The sequence below is a fragment of the Rhinoraja longicauda genome, chromosome 35 (assembly GCF_053455715.1).
Source record: "Rhinoraja longicauda isolate Sanriku21f chromosome 35, sRhiLon1.1, whole genome shotgun sequence".
Lineage (NCBI taxonomy): Eukaryota > Metazoa > Chordata > Chondrichthyes > Rajiformes > Arhynchobatidae > Rhinoraja > Rhinoraja longicauda.
Window position 1 is genome coordinate 376,758 of NC_135987.1, and position 15,194 is coordinate 391,951.

Consider the following 15,194-nt stretch of genomic DNA (forward strand, 5'->3'; position numbering starts at 1 on the left):
TCTTCCCCAGCTAGCCTCTCCTGCGGAGTTCCACAAAGCTCCATCCTAGGCTCCATTCTCTTCTCTCTTTACATGCTCCCCCTTGGCCAAATCATTCAAAGGCAAGGCATTTCATTCTACGGCGATGCGGATGACACACAGCTTTATCTCCCCCTGAAACCCAACAACGGGTCAAATTTAATCAGCCTCATGCACTGCCTTGAGGACATAAAATGTTGGATGGCACAGAACTTCCTTCAACTAAACGAGAGCAAGTCTGAGGTCATCCTATTTGCCCCCCCCTGACTCCATCAAAACGATAACAGGCAGCCTTGGACGCCTATCCTCTCTAGTCAAACCGCATGTCAAAAACCTTGGCCTGATATTTGACTCCGCATTAAAGTTTGACAAGCAAGTCAACGCTGTGGTAAAAGCCAGCTTCTTCCAGCTTCGTACCATAGCTAAAATTAAACCATTCCTCCAATTTGACGACATTGAAAAAATCATCCATGCATTCATTTCCTCCCGCCTAGACTACTGGCAACTCCCTATACACTGGGATCAGCCAATCATCCCTGTCCCGCCTGCAATTGGACCAAAACGCCGCAGCGAGACTCCTGACAGGTACCCGTAAAAGGGACCACATCACCCCGATTCTGGCCTCTCTCCACTGGCTCCCAGTACAGTACAGAATCAACCAAGCTCCTCCTATTCACATACAAAGCCCTAAACGGGCTTGCCCCCCCCCCCCCCCACCCCCACATCAAGAATCTTCTAACCCACCACTCTATCTCCAGGTCCCTCAGGTCGGCCGACCTGAGGTTACCGACTGTCCCGCGGTCTAGGCTTAAGCTCAGGGGTGACCGCGCTTTTACGGTTGCTCCTCCTAGACTGTGGAACAGCATCCCTCTCCCCATCAGAACTGCCCCCTCCATCCACTCCTTTAAGTCCAGGCTCAAAAACTCCCTAGCGTTTGAGGCCCTCTGAAGGGGCGCTGTGAACTGTTTATGTATGTGCTGTTATGTTTGTGTGCCATTGTATGTTCGTTTCTTAGTACCTGAACTGATGTACAGTACTTTGGTCAACGTGGGTTGTTTTTAAATGTACTATACAAATAAAATTGACTTGACTTGACAATGTGAGGGGAGGGGACTGGACAATACCAGTCATATGGAAAACAGCAGAGAAAGCACAGTAATACTAATAACAATTGCACACTTTCTCATCCAGCCCAGGTCACTCACTATTGTATCCTCTGGGGGCCCCCACTACAAAGTCACACACACTGTCCCATCCTCCTCAGGGCAGAACCCCATCCTCCCCCTGTCACTATCACTGCCCCATCCCCCCCCCTTCACACACACTACCCCATCCTCACAACACACTCACTGCCCCATCCTTCCCCCCATCACTCACAGCCCCATCCCCCCCATCACTCACTGCCCCATCCCCCCATCACTCACTGCCCCATCCTCACATCACACTCACTGCCCCATCCCCCCATAACTCACAGCCCCATCCCCCATCATTGACAGCCCCATCCTCACATCACACTCACAGCCCCATCCCCCCCATCACTGACAGCCCCATCCCCCCCAACACTGACAGCCCCATCCCCCCATCACTCACTGCCCCATCCCCCATCACTCACTGCCCCATCCTCCCCGTCACTATCACTGCCCCATCCCCCCCATCACACTCATTGCCCCATCCTTCCCCCCATCACTCACAGCCCCACCCCCCCCATCACTCACTGCCCCATCCCCCCATCACTGACAGCCCCATCCTCACATCACTCAGCCCCATCCCCCCATCACTCACTGCCCCATCCCATCACTCACTGCCCCATCCCCCCATCACTGACAGCCCCATCCTCACATCACACTCACAGCCCCATCCCCATCACTCACTGCCCCATCAAATCACTCACTGCCCCATCCTCACATCACACTCACAGCCCCATCCCCCATCACTCACTGCCCCATCCCATCACTCACTGCCCCATCCTCACATCACACTCACAGCCCCATCCCCCATCACTCACTGCCCCATCCCATCACTCACTGCCCCATCCTCACATCACACTCACAGCCCCATTCCCCATCACTCACTGCCCCATCCCATCACTCACTGCCCCATCCTCACATCACACTCACAGCCCCATCCCCCATCACTCACTGCCCCATCCCCCCATCACTCACAGCCCCAACCCCCATCACTCACAGCCCCATCCCCCCATCACTCACTGCCCCATCCCCCCCATCACTCACTGCCCCATCCCCCATCACTCACAGCCCCATCCCCCCCATCACTGACAGCCCCATCCTCACATCACTCAGCCCCATCCCCCCATCACTCACTGCCCCATCCCATCACTCACTGCCCCATCCCCCCATCACTGACAGCCCCATCCCCCCATCACTCACTGCCCCATTCCCCCCATCACTGACACCCCATCCCCCCCATCAATCACTGCCCCATCCCCGCCATCACTGACAGCCCCACCCCCCCCATCACTCACTGCCCCATCCCCCCCATCACACACTGCCCCATCCCCCATCACTCACAGCCCCACCCCCCCATCACTCACTGCCCCATCCCCCCATCACTCACAGCCCCATTCCCCCCCATCACTGACAGCCCCATCCCCCCATCACGCACTGCCCCATCCCCCCCATCACTGACAGCCCCATCCCCCCCCATCACTGACAGCCCCATACTCACATCACACTCACAGCCCCATCCCCCATCACTCACTGCCCCATCCCATCACTCACTACCCCATCCTCACATCACACTCACTGCCCATCCTTCCCCCCCATCACTCACAGCCCCATCCCCCCATCACTCACTGCCCCATCCCCCCCATCACTCACTGCCCCATCCTCACATCACACTCACTGCCCCATCCCCCGATCACTCACAGCCCCATCCCCCCATCATTGACAGCCCCATCCTCACATCACACTCACAGCCCCACCCCCCCCATCACTGACAGCCCCATCCCCCCATCACTGACAGCCCCATCCCCCCATCACTCACTGCCCCATCCCCCATCACTCACTGCCCCATCCTCCCCGTCACTATCACTGCCCCATCCCCCCCATCACACTCACTGCCCCATCCTTCCCCCCCATCACTCACAGCCCCACCCCCCCCATCACTCACTGTCCCATCCCCCCATCACTGACAGCCCCATCCTCACATCACTCAGCCCCATCCCCCCATCACTCACTGCCCCATCCCATCACTCACTGCCCCATCCCCCCATCACTGACAGCCCCACCCTCACATCACACTCACAGCCCCATCCCCCATCACTCACTGCCCCATCCCATCACTCACTGCCCCATCCTCACATCACACCCACAGCCCCATCCCCCATCACTCACTGCCCCATCCCATCACTCACAGCCCCATCCTCACATCACACTCACAGCCCCATCCCCCATCACTCACTGCCCCATCCCATCACTCACTGCCCCATCCTCGCATCACACTCACAGCCCCATCCCCCATCACTCACTTCCCCATCCCATCACTCACTGCCCCATCCTCACATCACACTCACAGCCCCATCCCCCATCACTCACTGCCCCATCCCCCCATCACTCACAGCCCCAACCCCCATCACTCACAGCCCCATCCCCCCATCACTCACTGCCCCATCCCCCCCATCACTCACTGCCCCAACCCCCATCACTCACAGCCCCATCCCCCCCATCACTGACAGCCCCATCCTCACATCACTCAGCCCCATCCCCCCATCACTCACTGCCCCATCCCATCACTCACCGCCCCATCCCCCCATCACTGACAGCCCCATCCCCCCATCACTCACTGCCCCATTCCCCCCATCACTGACACCCCATCCCCCCATCAATCACTGCCCCATCCCCCCCATCACTGACAGCCCCATCCCCCCCATCACTCACTGCCCCATCCCCCCCATCACACACTGCCCCATCCCCCATCACTCACAGCCCCACCCCCCATCACTGACAGCCCCATCCTCACATCACTGACAGCCCCATCCCATCACTCACTGCCCCAACCCCCCCCCCATCACTGACAGCCCCATCCCCCCCATCACGCACTGCCCCATCCCCCCATCACTGACAGCCCCATCCCCCCCATCACTCACTGCCCCATCCCCCCCACCACTGACAGCCCCACCCCCCCATCACTCACTGCCCCATCCTCCCCCATCACTCACTGCCCCATCCCCCCATCACTGACAGCCCCATCCCCCCATCACTCACTGACCCATCCCCCCATCACTGACAGCCCCATCCCCCCCATCACTCACTGCCCCATCCCCCCCACCACTGACAGCCCCACCCCCCCATCACTCACTGCCCCATCCTCCCCCATCACTCACTGCCCCATCCCCCCATCACTGACAGCCCCATCCCCCATCACTCACTGCCCCATCCCCCCCCATCACTGACAGCCCCATCCCCCCATCACTCACTGACCCATCCCCCCCATCACTCACTGCCCCATCCCCCCATCACTCACTGCCCCATCCCCCCCATCACTCACTGCCCCATCCCCCATCACTCACAGCCCCATCCCCCCCATCACTCACAGCCCCATCCCCCCATCACTCACTGCCCCATCCCCCCATCACTCACAGCCCCATTCCCCCCCATCACTGACAGCCCCATCCCCCCCATCACTGACAGCCCCATACTCACATCACACTCACAGCCCCATCCCCCAACACTCACTGCCCCATCCCCCCATCACTCACCGCCCCAGCCCCCCCATCACTCACTGCCCCATCCCCCCCATCACTCACAGCCCCATCACTGACAGCCCCATCCTCACATCACTCACAGCCCCATCCCCCATCACTCACTGCCCCATCCCATCACTCACTGCCCCATCCCCCCATCACTGACAGCCCCATCCCCCCATCACTCACTGCCCCATTCCCCCCATCACTGACACCCCATCCCCCCATCAATCACTGCCCCATCCCCCCCATCACTGACAGCCCCATCCCCCCCATCACTCACTGCCCCATCCCCCCATCACACACTGCCCCATCCCCCATCACTCACAGCCCCACCCCCCATCACTGACAGCCCCATCCTCACATCACTGACAGCCCCATCCCATCACTCACTGCCCCAACCCCCCCCCCATCACTGACAGCCCCATCCCCCCCATCACGCACTGCCCCATCCCCCCATCACTGACAGCCCCATCCCCCCCATCACTCACTGCCCCATCCCCCCCACCACTGACAGCCCCACCCCCCCTTCACTCACTGCCCCATCCTCCCCCATCACTCACTGCCCCATCCCCCCATCACTGACAGCCCCATCCCCCCATCACTCACTGACCCATCCCCCCATCACTGACAGCCCCATCCCCCCCATCACTCACTGCCCCATCCCCCCCACCACTGACAGCCCCACCCCCCCATCACTCACTGCCCCATCCTCCCCCATCACTCACTGCCCCATCCCCCCATCACTGACAGCCCCATCCCCCATCACTCACTGCCCCATCCCCCCCCATCACTGACAGCCCCATCCCCCCATCACTCACTGACCCATCCCCCCCATCACTCACTGCCCCATCCCCCCATCACTCACAGCCCCATCCCCCCCATCACTCACTGCCCCATCCCCCCATCTCTCACTGCCCCATCCCCCCATCACTCACAGCCCCATTCCCCCCCCCCATCACCGACAGCCCCATCCCCCCATCACGCACTGCCCCATCCCCCCCATCACTGACAGCCCCATCCCCCCCATCACTGACAGCCCCATACTCACATCACACTCACAGCCCCATCCCCATCACTCACTGCCCCATCCCCCCATCACTCACAGCCCCATCACCCCCATCACTCACTGCCCCATCCCCATCACTCACAGCCCCATCACTGACAGCCCCATCCTCACATCACTCACAGCCCCATCCCGCATCACTCACTGCCCCATCCCATCACTCACTGCCCCACCCCCCCATCACTGACAGCCCCATCCCCCCATCACTCACTGCCCCATCCCCCCCATCACTGACAGCCCCATCCCCCCATCACTCACTGCCCCATCCCCCATCACTGACAGCCCCACCCCCCCATCACTCACTGCCCCATCCCCATCACTCACTGCCCCATCCCCATCACTGACAGCCCCATCCCCCCATCACTCACTGCCCCACCCCCCCCATCACTCACTGCCCCATCCCCCCATCACTGACAGCCCCATCCCCCCATCACTGACAGCCCCATCCTCACATCACACTCACAGCCCCATCCCCCCATCACTCACTGCCCCATCCCCCCATCACTCACAGCCCCATCCCCCCCATCACTCACTGCCCCATCCTCCCCCCATCACTCACTGCCCCATCCCCCCAATCACTCACTGCCCCATCCCCCCATCACTCACAGCCCCATCCCCCCCATCACTGACAGCCCCATCCCTCACTGCCCCATCCCATCACTCACTGCCCCATCCCCCCCATCACTGACAGCCCCATCCCTCACTGCCCCATCCCATCACTCACTGCCCCATCCCCCCATCACTGACAGCCCCATCCCCCCATCACTCACTGCCCCATCCCCCCATCACTGACAGCCCCATCCCCCCATCACTCACTGCCCCATCCCCCCCATCACTCACTGCCCCATCCCCCCCATCACTGACAGCCCCATCCCCCCATCACTCACTGCCCCATCCCCCCATCACTCACTGCCCCATCCCCCCCATCACTGGCAGCCCCATCCCCCCATCACTCACTGCCCCATCCTCCCCATCACTCACTGCCCCATCCTTCCCCCATCACTCACTGCCCCATCCTTCCCCATCACTCACTGCCCCATCCTTCCCCATCACACTCACTGCCCCATCCTTCCCCCATCACTCACTGCCCCATCCTTCCCCCATCACTCACTGCCCCATCCTCCCCCCCATCACACTCACTGCCCCATCCTCCCCCCCCATCACACTCACTGCCCCATCCTCCCCCCCATCTCACTCACTGCCCCATCTCCCCCCCACCCCATGACTCACTGCCCCATCGTCCCCCCATCACACACAGTGCCCCAGTCTGAGTCAGTGTGATGTATGTAGGATGTGGGAGGTCAGGGACACTGCCGGTGCCTCTGGCTGCTAAAGCAGTGGAAATTGTGCCCAGGTTCAGCTCCTGAAGGACCGTGTTGGGGAACTGGAGAGGCAACTGGATGACCTCAGGATCATCCATGAAAATGAGACATTCCTGGACAAGACCTACAGCGAGATTGTTACACCGAAGGTACCAGAAGAGAGAAGGTGGTTGACGATGAGGAATGGAAGGGAGCTTGGAGTACAAGAGACCGCGAGGGTTGTACTTCTTGAAAACAGGTTCACCCTCTTGGAAGCTGTCGGGACAAAAGACATTGCCAGTCTGTGCGGCAGACAAGTCTGCGAGGCAAAGCCAAATGTCTGGCAGAGCCGTGGTAGCAGGGGACTCCATCATGAGATGTACAGACAGGGGTTTATGCAGCAACAAGTAGGATTTAAGGATGGTGTCAGGATCCAGGTCGTTACGGACTGAGTGCAGAGCATCCTCAAGGGTGAAGGTGAACAGCCAGAAGTGGTAGTGCATGTCGGCACAAACTACGTCAGGAAGAAGAGGAAAGATATTCTGCAGCGTGACTTCAGAAAGCTTGGAAGAAGGCTGAAAATCAGGACCTCCAGTGTGGTTATCTCCGGTTTCCTTCCAGTTGATCATGCTGGTGAGGGCAGGAACAGGGAGATACGGGACCTGTGAGATTGTTGCACCGAAGGTACTGGAAGAGAGAAGGTGAGTGACTGTGAGGGGGGAAGGAAACTTGGAGTGTAAGGGTCCCTGGGTGTTGTACCTCTTGAGAGCAGGTTCACCCACTTGGAAGCAGTCGGGGAAGAAGACGTTGCCGCACTGAGCGGCAGACTGGTTTTGCGAAGCAAAACGTGCTGTTGGGCCAAAACCAAACAGGCCGACGTCAGGCAACGCCGTGGTAGTAGGAGACTCCATTCTGAGACGTACAGACAGGGGTTTCTGCGGCAACAGGTGTGCTGGCTCCCTGGTTCCAGGATCCAGGACAGAGTGCAGAAAATCCTCAAGGGCGAAGGTGAACAGCCGGAAATTTGTAGTGCATGTCAGCACAGACAATGTCGGAAAGAAGGGGATGGATATTCTGCAGGGTGACTTTAGAGAGCTTGGAAAAGGGCTGAAAAGCAGGACCTCCAGGGTGGTTATCACCGGTTTGCTTCCAGTTCCTCGTGCTGGCGAGAGCAGGAACAGGGAGATACAGGACCTGGATGTGTGGCTGAGGAACTGGTGCAGGAGACGGGGATTTAGACCACTGGGATCTGTTTTGGGGCAAGGGGGAATTGTACAAAAGGGACGGATTGCACCTTAACAGGTGGGGGACCAGCATTCTGGCAGGCAGGTTTGCCACTGCTACACGGGTGGTTTTAAACTAAATAGCGGGGGGGGGGGGGGGGGGGGGTGTCAAATGGGATAGTCAAGGATGGAGTTGAAGGGAAAGAGAGTTAAGGGATAGTTAATGACCACAGAATTAACAGGAAAGAAAGCTCACAAAGCGATAGGAGAGTATGGCCAAGTGTAATAGGGATCGATGTGAAGGGTGAGATGAGTAAGGAATTAAAACTATTGTATATGAATGCGTGAAGTATAAGAAGTAAAGTAGATGAGCTGGAGGCTCAGTTAGAGGTTGGTAGATATGACATTGTGGGGATTACAGAGAAGTGGCTGCAGGAGGATCGGGCCTGGGAGCTTAATATTCAGGGTTATACATCCTATAGAAAGGACAGGCAGGTTGGCAGAGGAGGTGGGGTAGCTCTGCTGGTGAGGGATGAAATTCAGTGCCTTGCGAGGGGTGACATAGGGACTGACGAGGTAGAGTCACTGTGGATAGAGTTGAGGAATTGTAAAGGTAAGAAGACACTAATTGGTTTTATCTACAGACCCCCAAATAGTAGCCGCCTACTATTGGAGAAAGAGAAGCCTCCTACTGAAATAGTAAGTTGCAGCAGGAGTTAAAACTGGCATGTAACAAAAGTAATGCCACTGTAGTGTTGGGGGATTTCAATATGCAGGTAGACTGGGAAAATCAGGTTGGTTCTGGACCCCAAGAAATAGAGTTTGTAGAGTGCCTCCGAGATGGATTCTTAGAGCTGCTTGTAATGGAGTCCACCAAAGAAAAGGCAATTCTGGACTTAGTGTTGTCCAATGAACCAGATTTGATAAAGAGAACTCGAGGTAAAGGAACCGCTTGGAGGTAGTGATCATAATATGATTAGTTTTAATCTGCAATTTGAGAAGGAGAAGGTTAAATCAGTGTCAGTGTTGCAGTTGAACAAAGGGGACTATGAAGGCATGTGAGAGGAGTGGCCAAGGTCGACTGGAAAAGGATCCTAGCAGGAATGACGGTGGAACAGCAATGGCAGCAATTTCTGGGCATAATCCAGAAGATGCAGGATCATTTTATTCCAAAGAGGAAGAAAGATTCTAAGGGGAGTAAGAGGCAACCGTGGCTGATAAGGGAAGTTAGGGATGGAATAAATCTAAAAGAAAACCTGCATTTTACTTGTCACATCCTCAAAAAATTCCCGAAGATTAGTCAAGATTAGTCAAGCATGTATAACACAGCAAAGAGTAGCGGGAAGCTAGAGGATTGGGAAACTTTCATAGGACAACAGAAGGTAACAAAACGGGCAATACAGGCTGAAAAGATGAAGTACGAGGGGAAACTGGCCAAGAATATAAAGGAGGACAGTAAAAGCATCTTTAGATACGTTAAGAGAAAAATTGTAGCAAAGTCAAATGTGGGTCCCTTTAAGGCAGACACGGGTGAAATTATGTGTAACGGAAATAGCAGAAGAGTTGAACAGGTACTTCGGATCTGTCTTCACTAAGGAAGTTACAAACAATCTCCCAGGTGTACTGGAGGACAGAGGACAGAAGATCTAGGGGGGTAGAGGAACTGAAAGAAATTTGCATTAGGCGAGAAATAGTATTGAGTCGACTAATGGGACTGAAGGTTGATAAATCCCCAGGGCCTGGTGGTCTGCATCCCAGGGTACTCGGGGAGGTAGCTCTAGAAATAGTGGACGCATTGGTGATCATTTTCCAATGTTCAATAGATTCAGGATCAATTTCTGTGGATTGGAGGATAGCGAATGTTATACCACTTATCAAGAAAGGAGCGAGAGAGAAAACAGGGAATTACAGACCAGTTAGCCTGACATCGGTGGTGGGGAAGATGCTGGAGTCAATTATTAAAGAGGTAATAACGGTGCATTTGGATAGCAGTAAAAGGATAAGTCCAAGTCAGCATGGATTTATGAAAGGGAAATCATGCTTGACTAATCTTCTGGAATTTTTTGAGGATGTGACAAGTAAAATGCAGGTTTTCTTTTAGATTTATTCCATCCCTAACTTCCCTTATCAGCCACGGTTGCCTCTTACTCCCCTTGGAATCTTTCTTCCTCTTTGGAATAAAATGATCCTGCATCTTCTGGATTATGCCCAGAAATTGCTGCCATTGCTGTTCCACCGTCATTACTGCTAGGATCATTTTCCAGTCGACCTTGGCCAGCTCCTCTCTCATGCCTTCACAGTCCCCTTTGTTCATCTGCAATACTGACACTTCTGAATTAACCTTCTCTGTCTCAAATTGCAGATAATACTTAATCATATTTATGGTCACTATCTCTTAGCAGCTCCGTTACCTTGAGGTCCCTTATTAAATCTGGTTCATTGGACAACACTAAATCCAGAATTGCCTGTTCTCTGGTAGGCTCCAGTACAAGCTGCTTTAAGAATCCATCTTGGCACTCTACAAACTCCCTTTCTTGGGGGCCAGAACCAACCTGATTTTCCCAGTCTACCTGCATTTTTAAATCCACCATAACCACAGTGGCATTACCTTTGTTACATGCCAGTATTAACTCCTGCTGCAACTTAAACCCTATATCCAGGCTACTGTTTGGGGCTTATAGATAACTCCCATTAGTGTCTTCGTACCTTTACAATTCCTCAACTCTATCCACAGTGATTCTACATTGTCAGTCCCTATGTCACCCCTCGCAAGGGACTGAATTTCATCCCTCACCAACTGCCTCTGCCCACCTGCCTGTCTTTTCTGTAGGAAGTAGGAAGTATAACCCTGAATATTCAGTTCCTAGCCCTGATCCTCCTGCAGCCACGTCTCTGTAATCCCCACAATGTCATATCTAACAATCTCTAAGCTCCTCCACTTTACTTCTTGTACTTCGTACTTTCATATATAATACTTTTAATCGCTTACTCACCTCACCTTTCACATCGATGTCCAGGAACGACTCAGTTTCTCGGACGAACCGGAGGTCATCCAGTTGCCTCTCCAGTTCCCCAACACGGTCCTTCAGGAGCTGAACCTGGATACACTTCTCACACTTGTAACAGCCAGAGGCACCAGCAGTGTCCCTGACCTCCCACATCCTGTAAGCATCACACGGAATCAGCTTGCTTCACATTTCCTTCTTGTGTCTCACCCTCTCCAACGTTTGGTGTGGCGTCCTCCCTCAGCCTCCCAGCCAAAGACTCGCACTTTTCTCACAGGGCACGTCCCTCAACAGGGCTGCACCCCTTGAGCAAGCCTTGCTAAAATCAGTTGCTAAATTGACTAATTGTCCAATTTACCAATCTTCCAATCTAATTGTTCAGCCAATCCCCACAATCACTCCTAACCTTCCTTCCTCTGATGAGCTTGAAGGTATGTGCTTTGCCCGACCTGCACTCAGACTGCTAATCTGCCATTTGCACTCTTTTTAAACCTGCACTCAAGATTCACCAAGTCCAGCCAACGGTCGTTCTCACTGCTGCTTTGCCTGACGTTCAATCAAAGACTGCTAACCTGCCTTTTGCACTCTTTTTATACCTGATCTACCTGTGACTCACCATGTCCAGCCAACGGTCGCTCTCGCTGCTGCTTTGCCCGACCTGCACTCAAAGACTTCCCGACCCGCACTCGAAGAGAATTTGTGGAATTCTCTGCCACAGAAGGCCGTGGAGGCCAATTCACTGGATGAATTAAAAAGAGATTTAGGTCGAGCACTAGGGGCTAGTGGAATCAATGATATGGGGAGAAGGCAGGCACAGGTTACTGATTGTGGATGATCAGCCATGATCACAATGAATGGCAGTGCTGGCTCGAAGGGCCAAATGGCCTCCCCTGCACCTATTTTCTATATTTATGTTTTTAAAAGAGCATTGAGGAACAAATGAAACTTAATGTACAAACCCAGAGATCCCTGAAGTTGTCAGCACAGGTGGACAGTATGGTTAAAAACAGTTACCAGATGCTTGCCAAAATATAAGTGAAGAGAGGTCTGGGTACTATTTTATAACATGGTGATAAGGTAGAATATGTTGAATTGTAACATGTAGAAGAGCGTGCAGAGTTCCAGTCAACTCACAATGAGAAGGATGTTGTTTCACTGGAATGCAGAGGATATTCAACAGTTCTGAGGAAGTCACTTTGACTTAAGACATGAATTATCTGCATGTTCGCACAGACATGGCTTGACATGTTGACAATGTCCAACAGTTTCCGCGGTTTAGATTTCCAGCTCCAGCAGTTTTTTTAATTGGACTTTCACCACGACATTGCCTGGGATTAAAATTTTCACTGATGGAATATGTTGTGCTTTTTGTCTTTGGAGAAAGACAAGGGGAGATAACGAAGGGAGTGAGCAGAATTATGAGTACCTTAGATGGGGGAGAAATAAAACAATTCCCAAGGGCAAGGCTGTCTGACTAAAGATTTAAGATGGAAAATAAGAAGTTTAGGCGGTTCAGAAGATTTTTTTCATTCAGAGGATGGTTAAAATCCTGAACATTGCCTGAATTGTGGTACAGGTATGTTCACAATATTGAAGCGAATGGATGAGGATTCAAATTGGCAAGACATAATAACCAAGTATAGTAGCTGGAAATAGAACTAGGATGTGAAGGTTCTTGATGGTCAGTTGGGCTTGGTAAGTTTAGTGCAAGGGTTAAACTGACAATGAGTGAATCAAAACTGTTATCTGAATCCAGTGATTTATCGAACACAACAGTAAGCCAAAGGCCTGTTTCCATGCTGTTTCCATGACTTTGGACATGCTAAATTAACCATGGTGTCACCAAAAACTGTTTGTTTTAGAAAAACACATTCTTCTCCTTGAAATAAATGTTATTGTACCCTGTTGACCAAGCCTTTTTTACCCCGTGTCGATATCTCTGCTTCCATTCAGGCATCAGACTTCTATTGAACAAGTGGCAGTTGGTGCAGCTTCTGTTACTTTTTCCACCAATGTGATTTTCTTTTTTGCAACATTACACCTGTTGCTTTTTCAGAATCAGTTACTAAACTTGGCTCTGAACACGACAGTCACATCCCCACACATTGCAACTTGAACTAGCTGAGTCTGATGGAGACCAAACCCCCCACACTCTACACATGAGATCAGGTCTCACTTGCTCTTGATAATTTAAACGTGCTTGAAATGGTTTCTGGATTCAGAATGGCACATTTAGCCCCACAGACAGAATAACCGTAACTGCTCTGCCTTCGCAAAGATGGTTCCAAATGTTGGTGCCTTCCCCTTCCCCTATATCCAGCGAGGCTGCATCACCGCCCCCATGAGAAGAATCAGCGGGCCTGTGAGGGAAGGGTCTGTCGTGGGTTTCTGCAAGGCTGGCGCAGGTTGAAGTGCAAATGCCTTGGGTTGCATGTGAGGGACAGGCAAAGGGCTCTGCCTTTATCCCGCTGAACTTTGTGGGTGGGAGGAGGGGAGAAGGAGAAGGAATGGGCGACGTTTTGGAATGCGACCCTTCTTCAGATTTGACCTGAAATGTCACCCATTCCTTCTCTCCAGAGATGCTGCCTGTCCCGTTGAGTCAGTACCACAATGCTGGAGTAACTCAGTGGGACAGGCAGCAGTTTTGGAGAGAAGAAATGGGTGACGTTTTCTGTCGAGACCCTTTACCAGACTGAGAGTGAGGGGCGAGGGATGCTTGAGATATGGAAGGATTCAACGTGAATGTAAGGTGTGAAAACAACAGATAATCAGAGAGGGGGAGCAGCGGGAGAGGGTGTTGTAGTAGTCTCGGCGGAGAGAGGAGGAAAATTGCATATGATCGGAGGAGTGCAGCGACGATTCATCTTTCGTTCGATGTCATAGAAACATAGAAAATAGGTGCAGGAGGAGGCCATTCGGCCCTTCGAGCCGGCACCGCCATTCATTGTGATCATGGCTGATCACCTCCATTAGTAACCCGTGCCTGCCTTCTCCCCATATCGCTTGTTACCACTCGCCCCTAGAGTTCTATCGAACTCTCTTAAATCCATCCAGTGATTTGGCCTCCATTGCCCTCTGTGGCAGAGAATTCCACAAATTCACAACTCCCTGGGATAAAAGTTCCTTCTCACCTCAGTTTTAAATGGTCTCCCCTTTATTCTAAGACTGTGGCCCCTGGTTCTGGACTCCCCCAATATTGGGAACATTTTTCCTGCATCTAGCTTGTCGAGTCCTTTTATAATTTTATTTGTCTTGATAAGATCCCCTCTCATCCTTGTAAACCCCAATGAATAGAAGCCTAGTCTTTTCAATCTTTGCTCATATGACAGTCCCGCCATCCCAGGGATCAATCTCGTGACACGCTGCACTGCCTCAATTACAAGGATGTCCTTCCTCGAATTAGGAGACCAAAACTGTACACAATACTCCAGATGCGGTCTTACCAGGGCCCTATACAAATGCAGAAGAACCGCTTTACTCCTTTATTGAAATCCTCTCGTTATGGCCAAATGCCATTAGCTTTCTCCACTGCCTGCTGTACCTGCACGCCAACTTTCAGTGACTGGGGTACAAGGACACCCAGGTTTCCCCTTTGACACAATTGAGATATAATCTACCTCCTTGTTTTTGCCGTCAAAGTGGATAATCTCACATTTATCTCAATTGTACCGCATTATACTGCATCTGCCATGCATCTACATTATACTGCATCTGCCATGCTATCTGCATTATACTGCATTTACCACCGGCGTGGCAGCAGGTAATCCACCGATTAACCGGCGTGACCAAACTCTACATTTTTACTTATTCTGACAGCAGTTAGTGAACATTCCTTCAAAATTATGAACAGGTTATTTTAACCGGGCGACCGGCTACTGC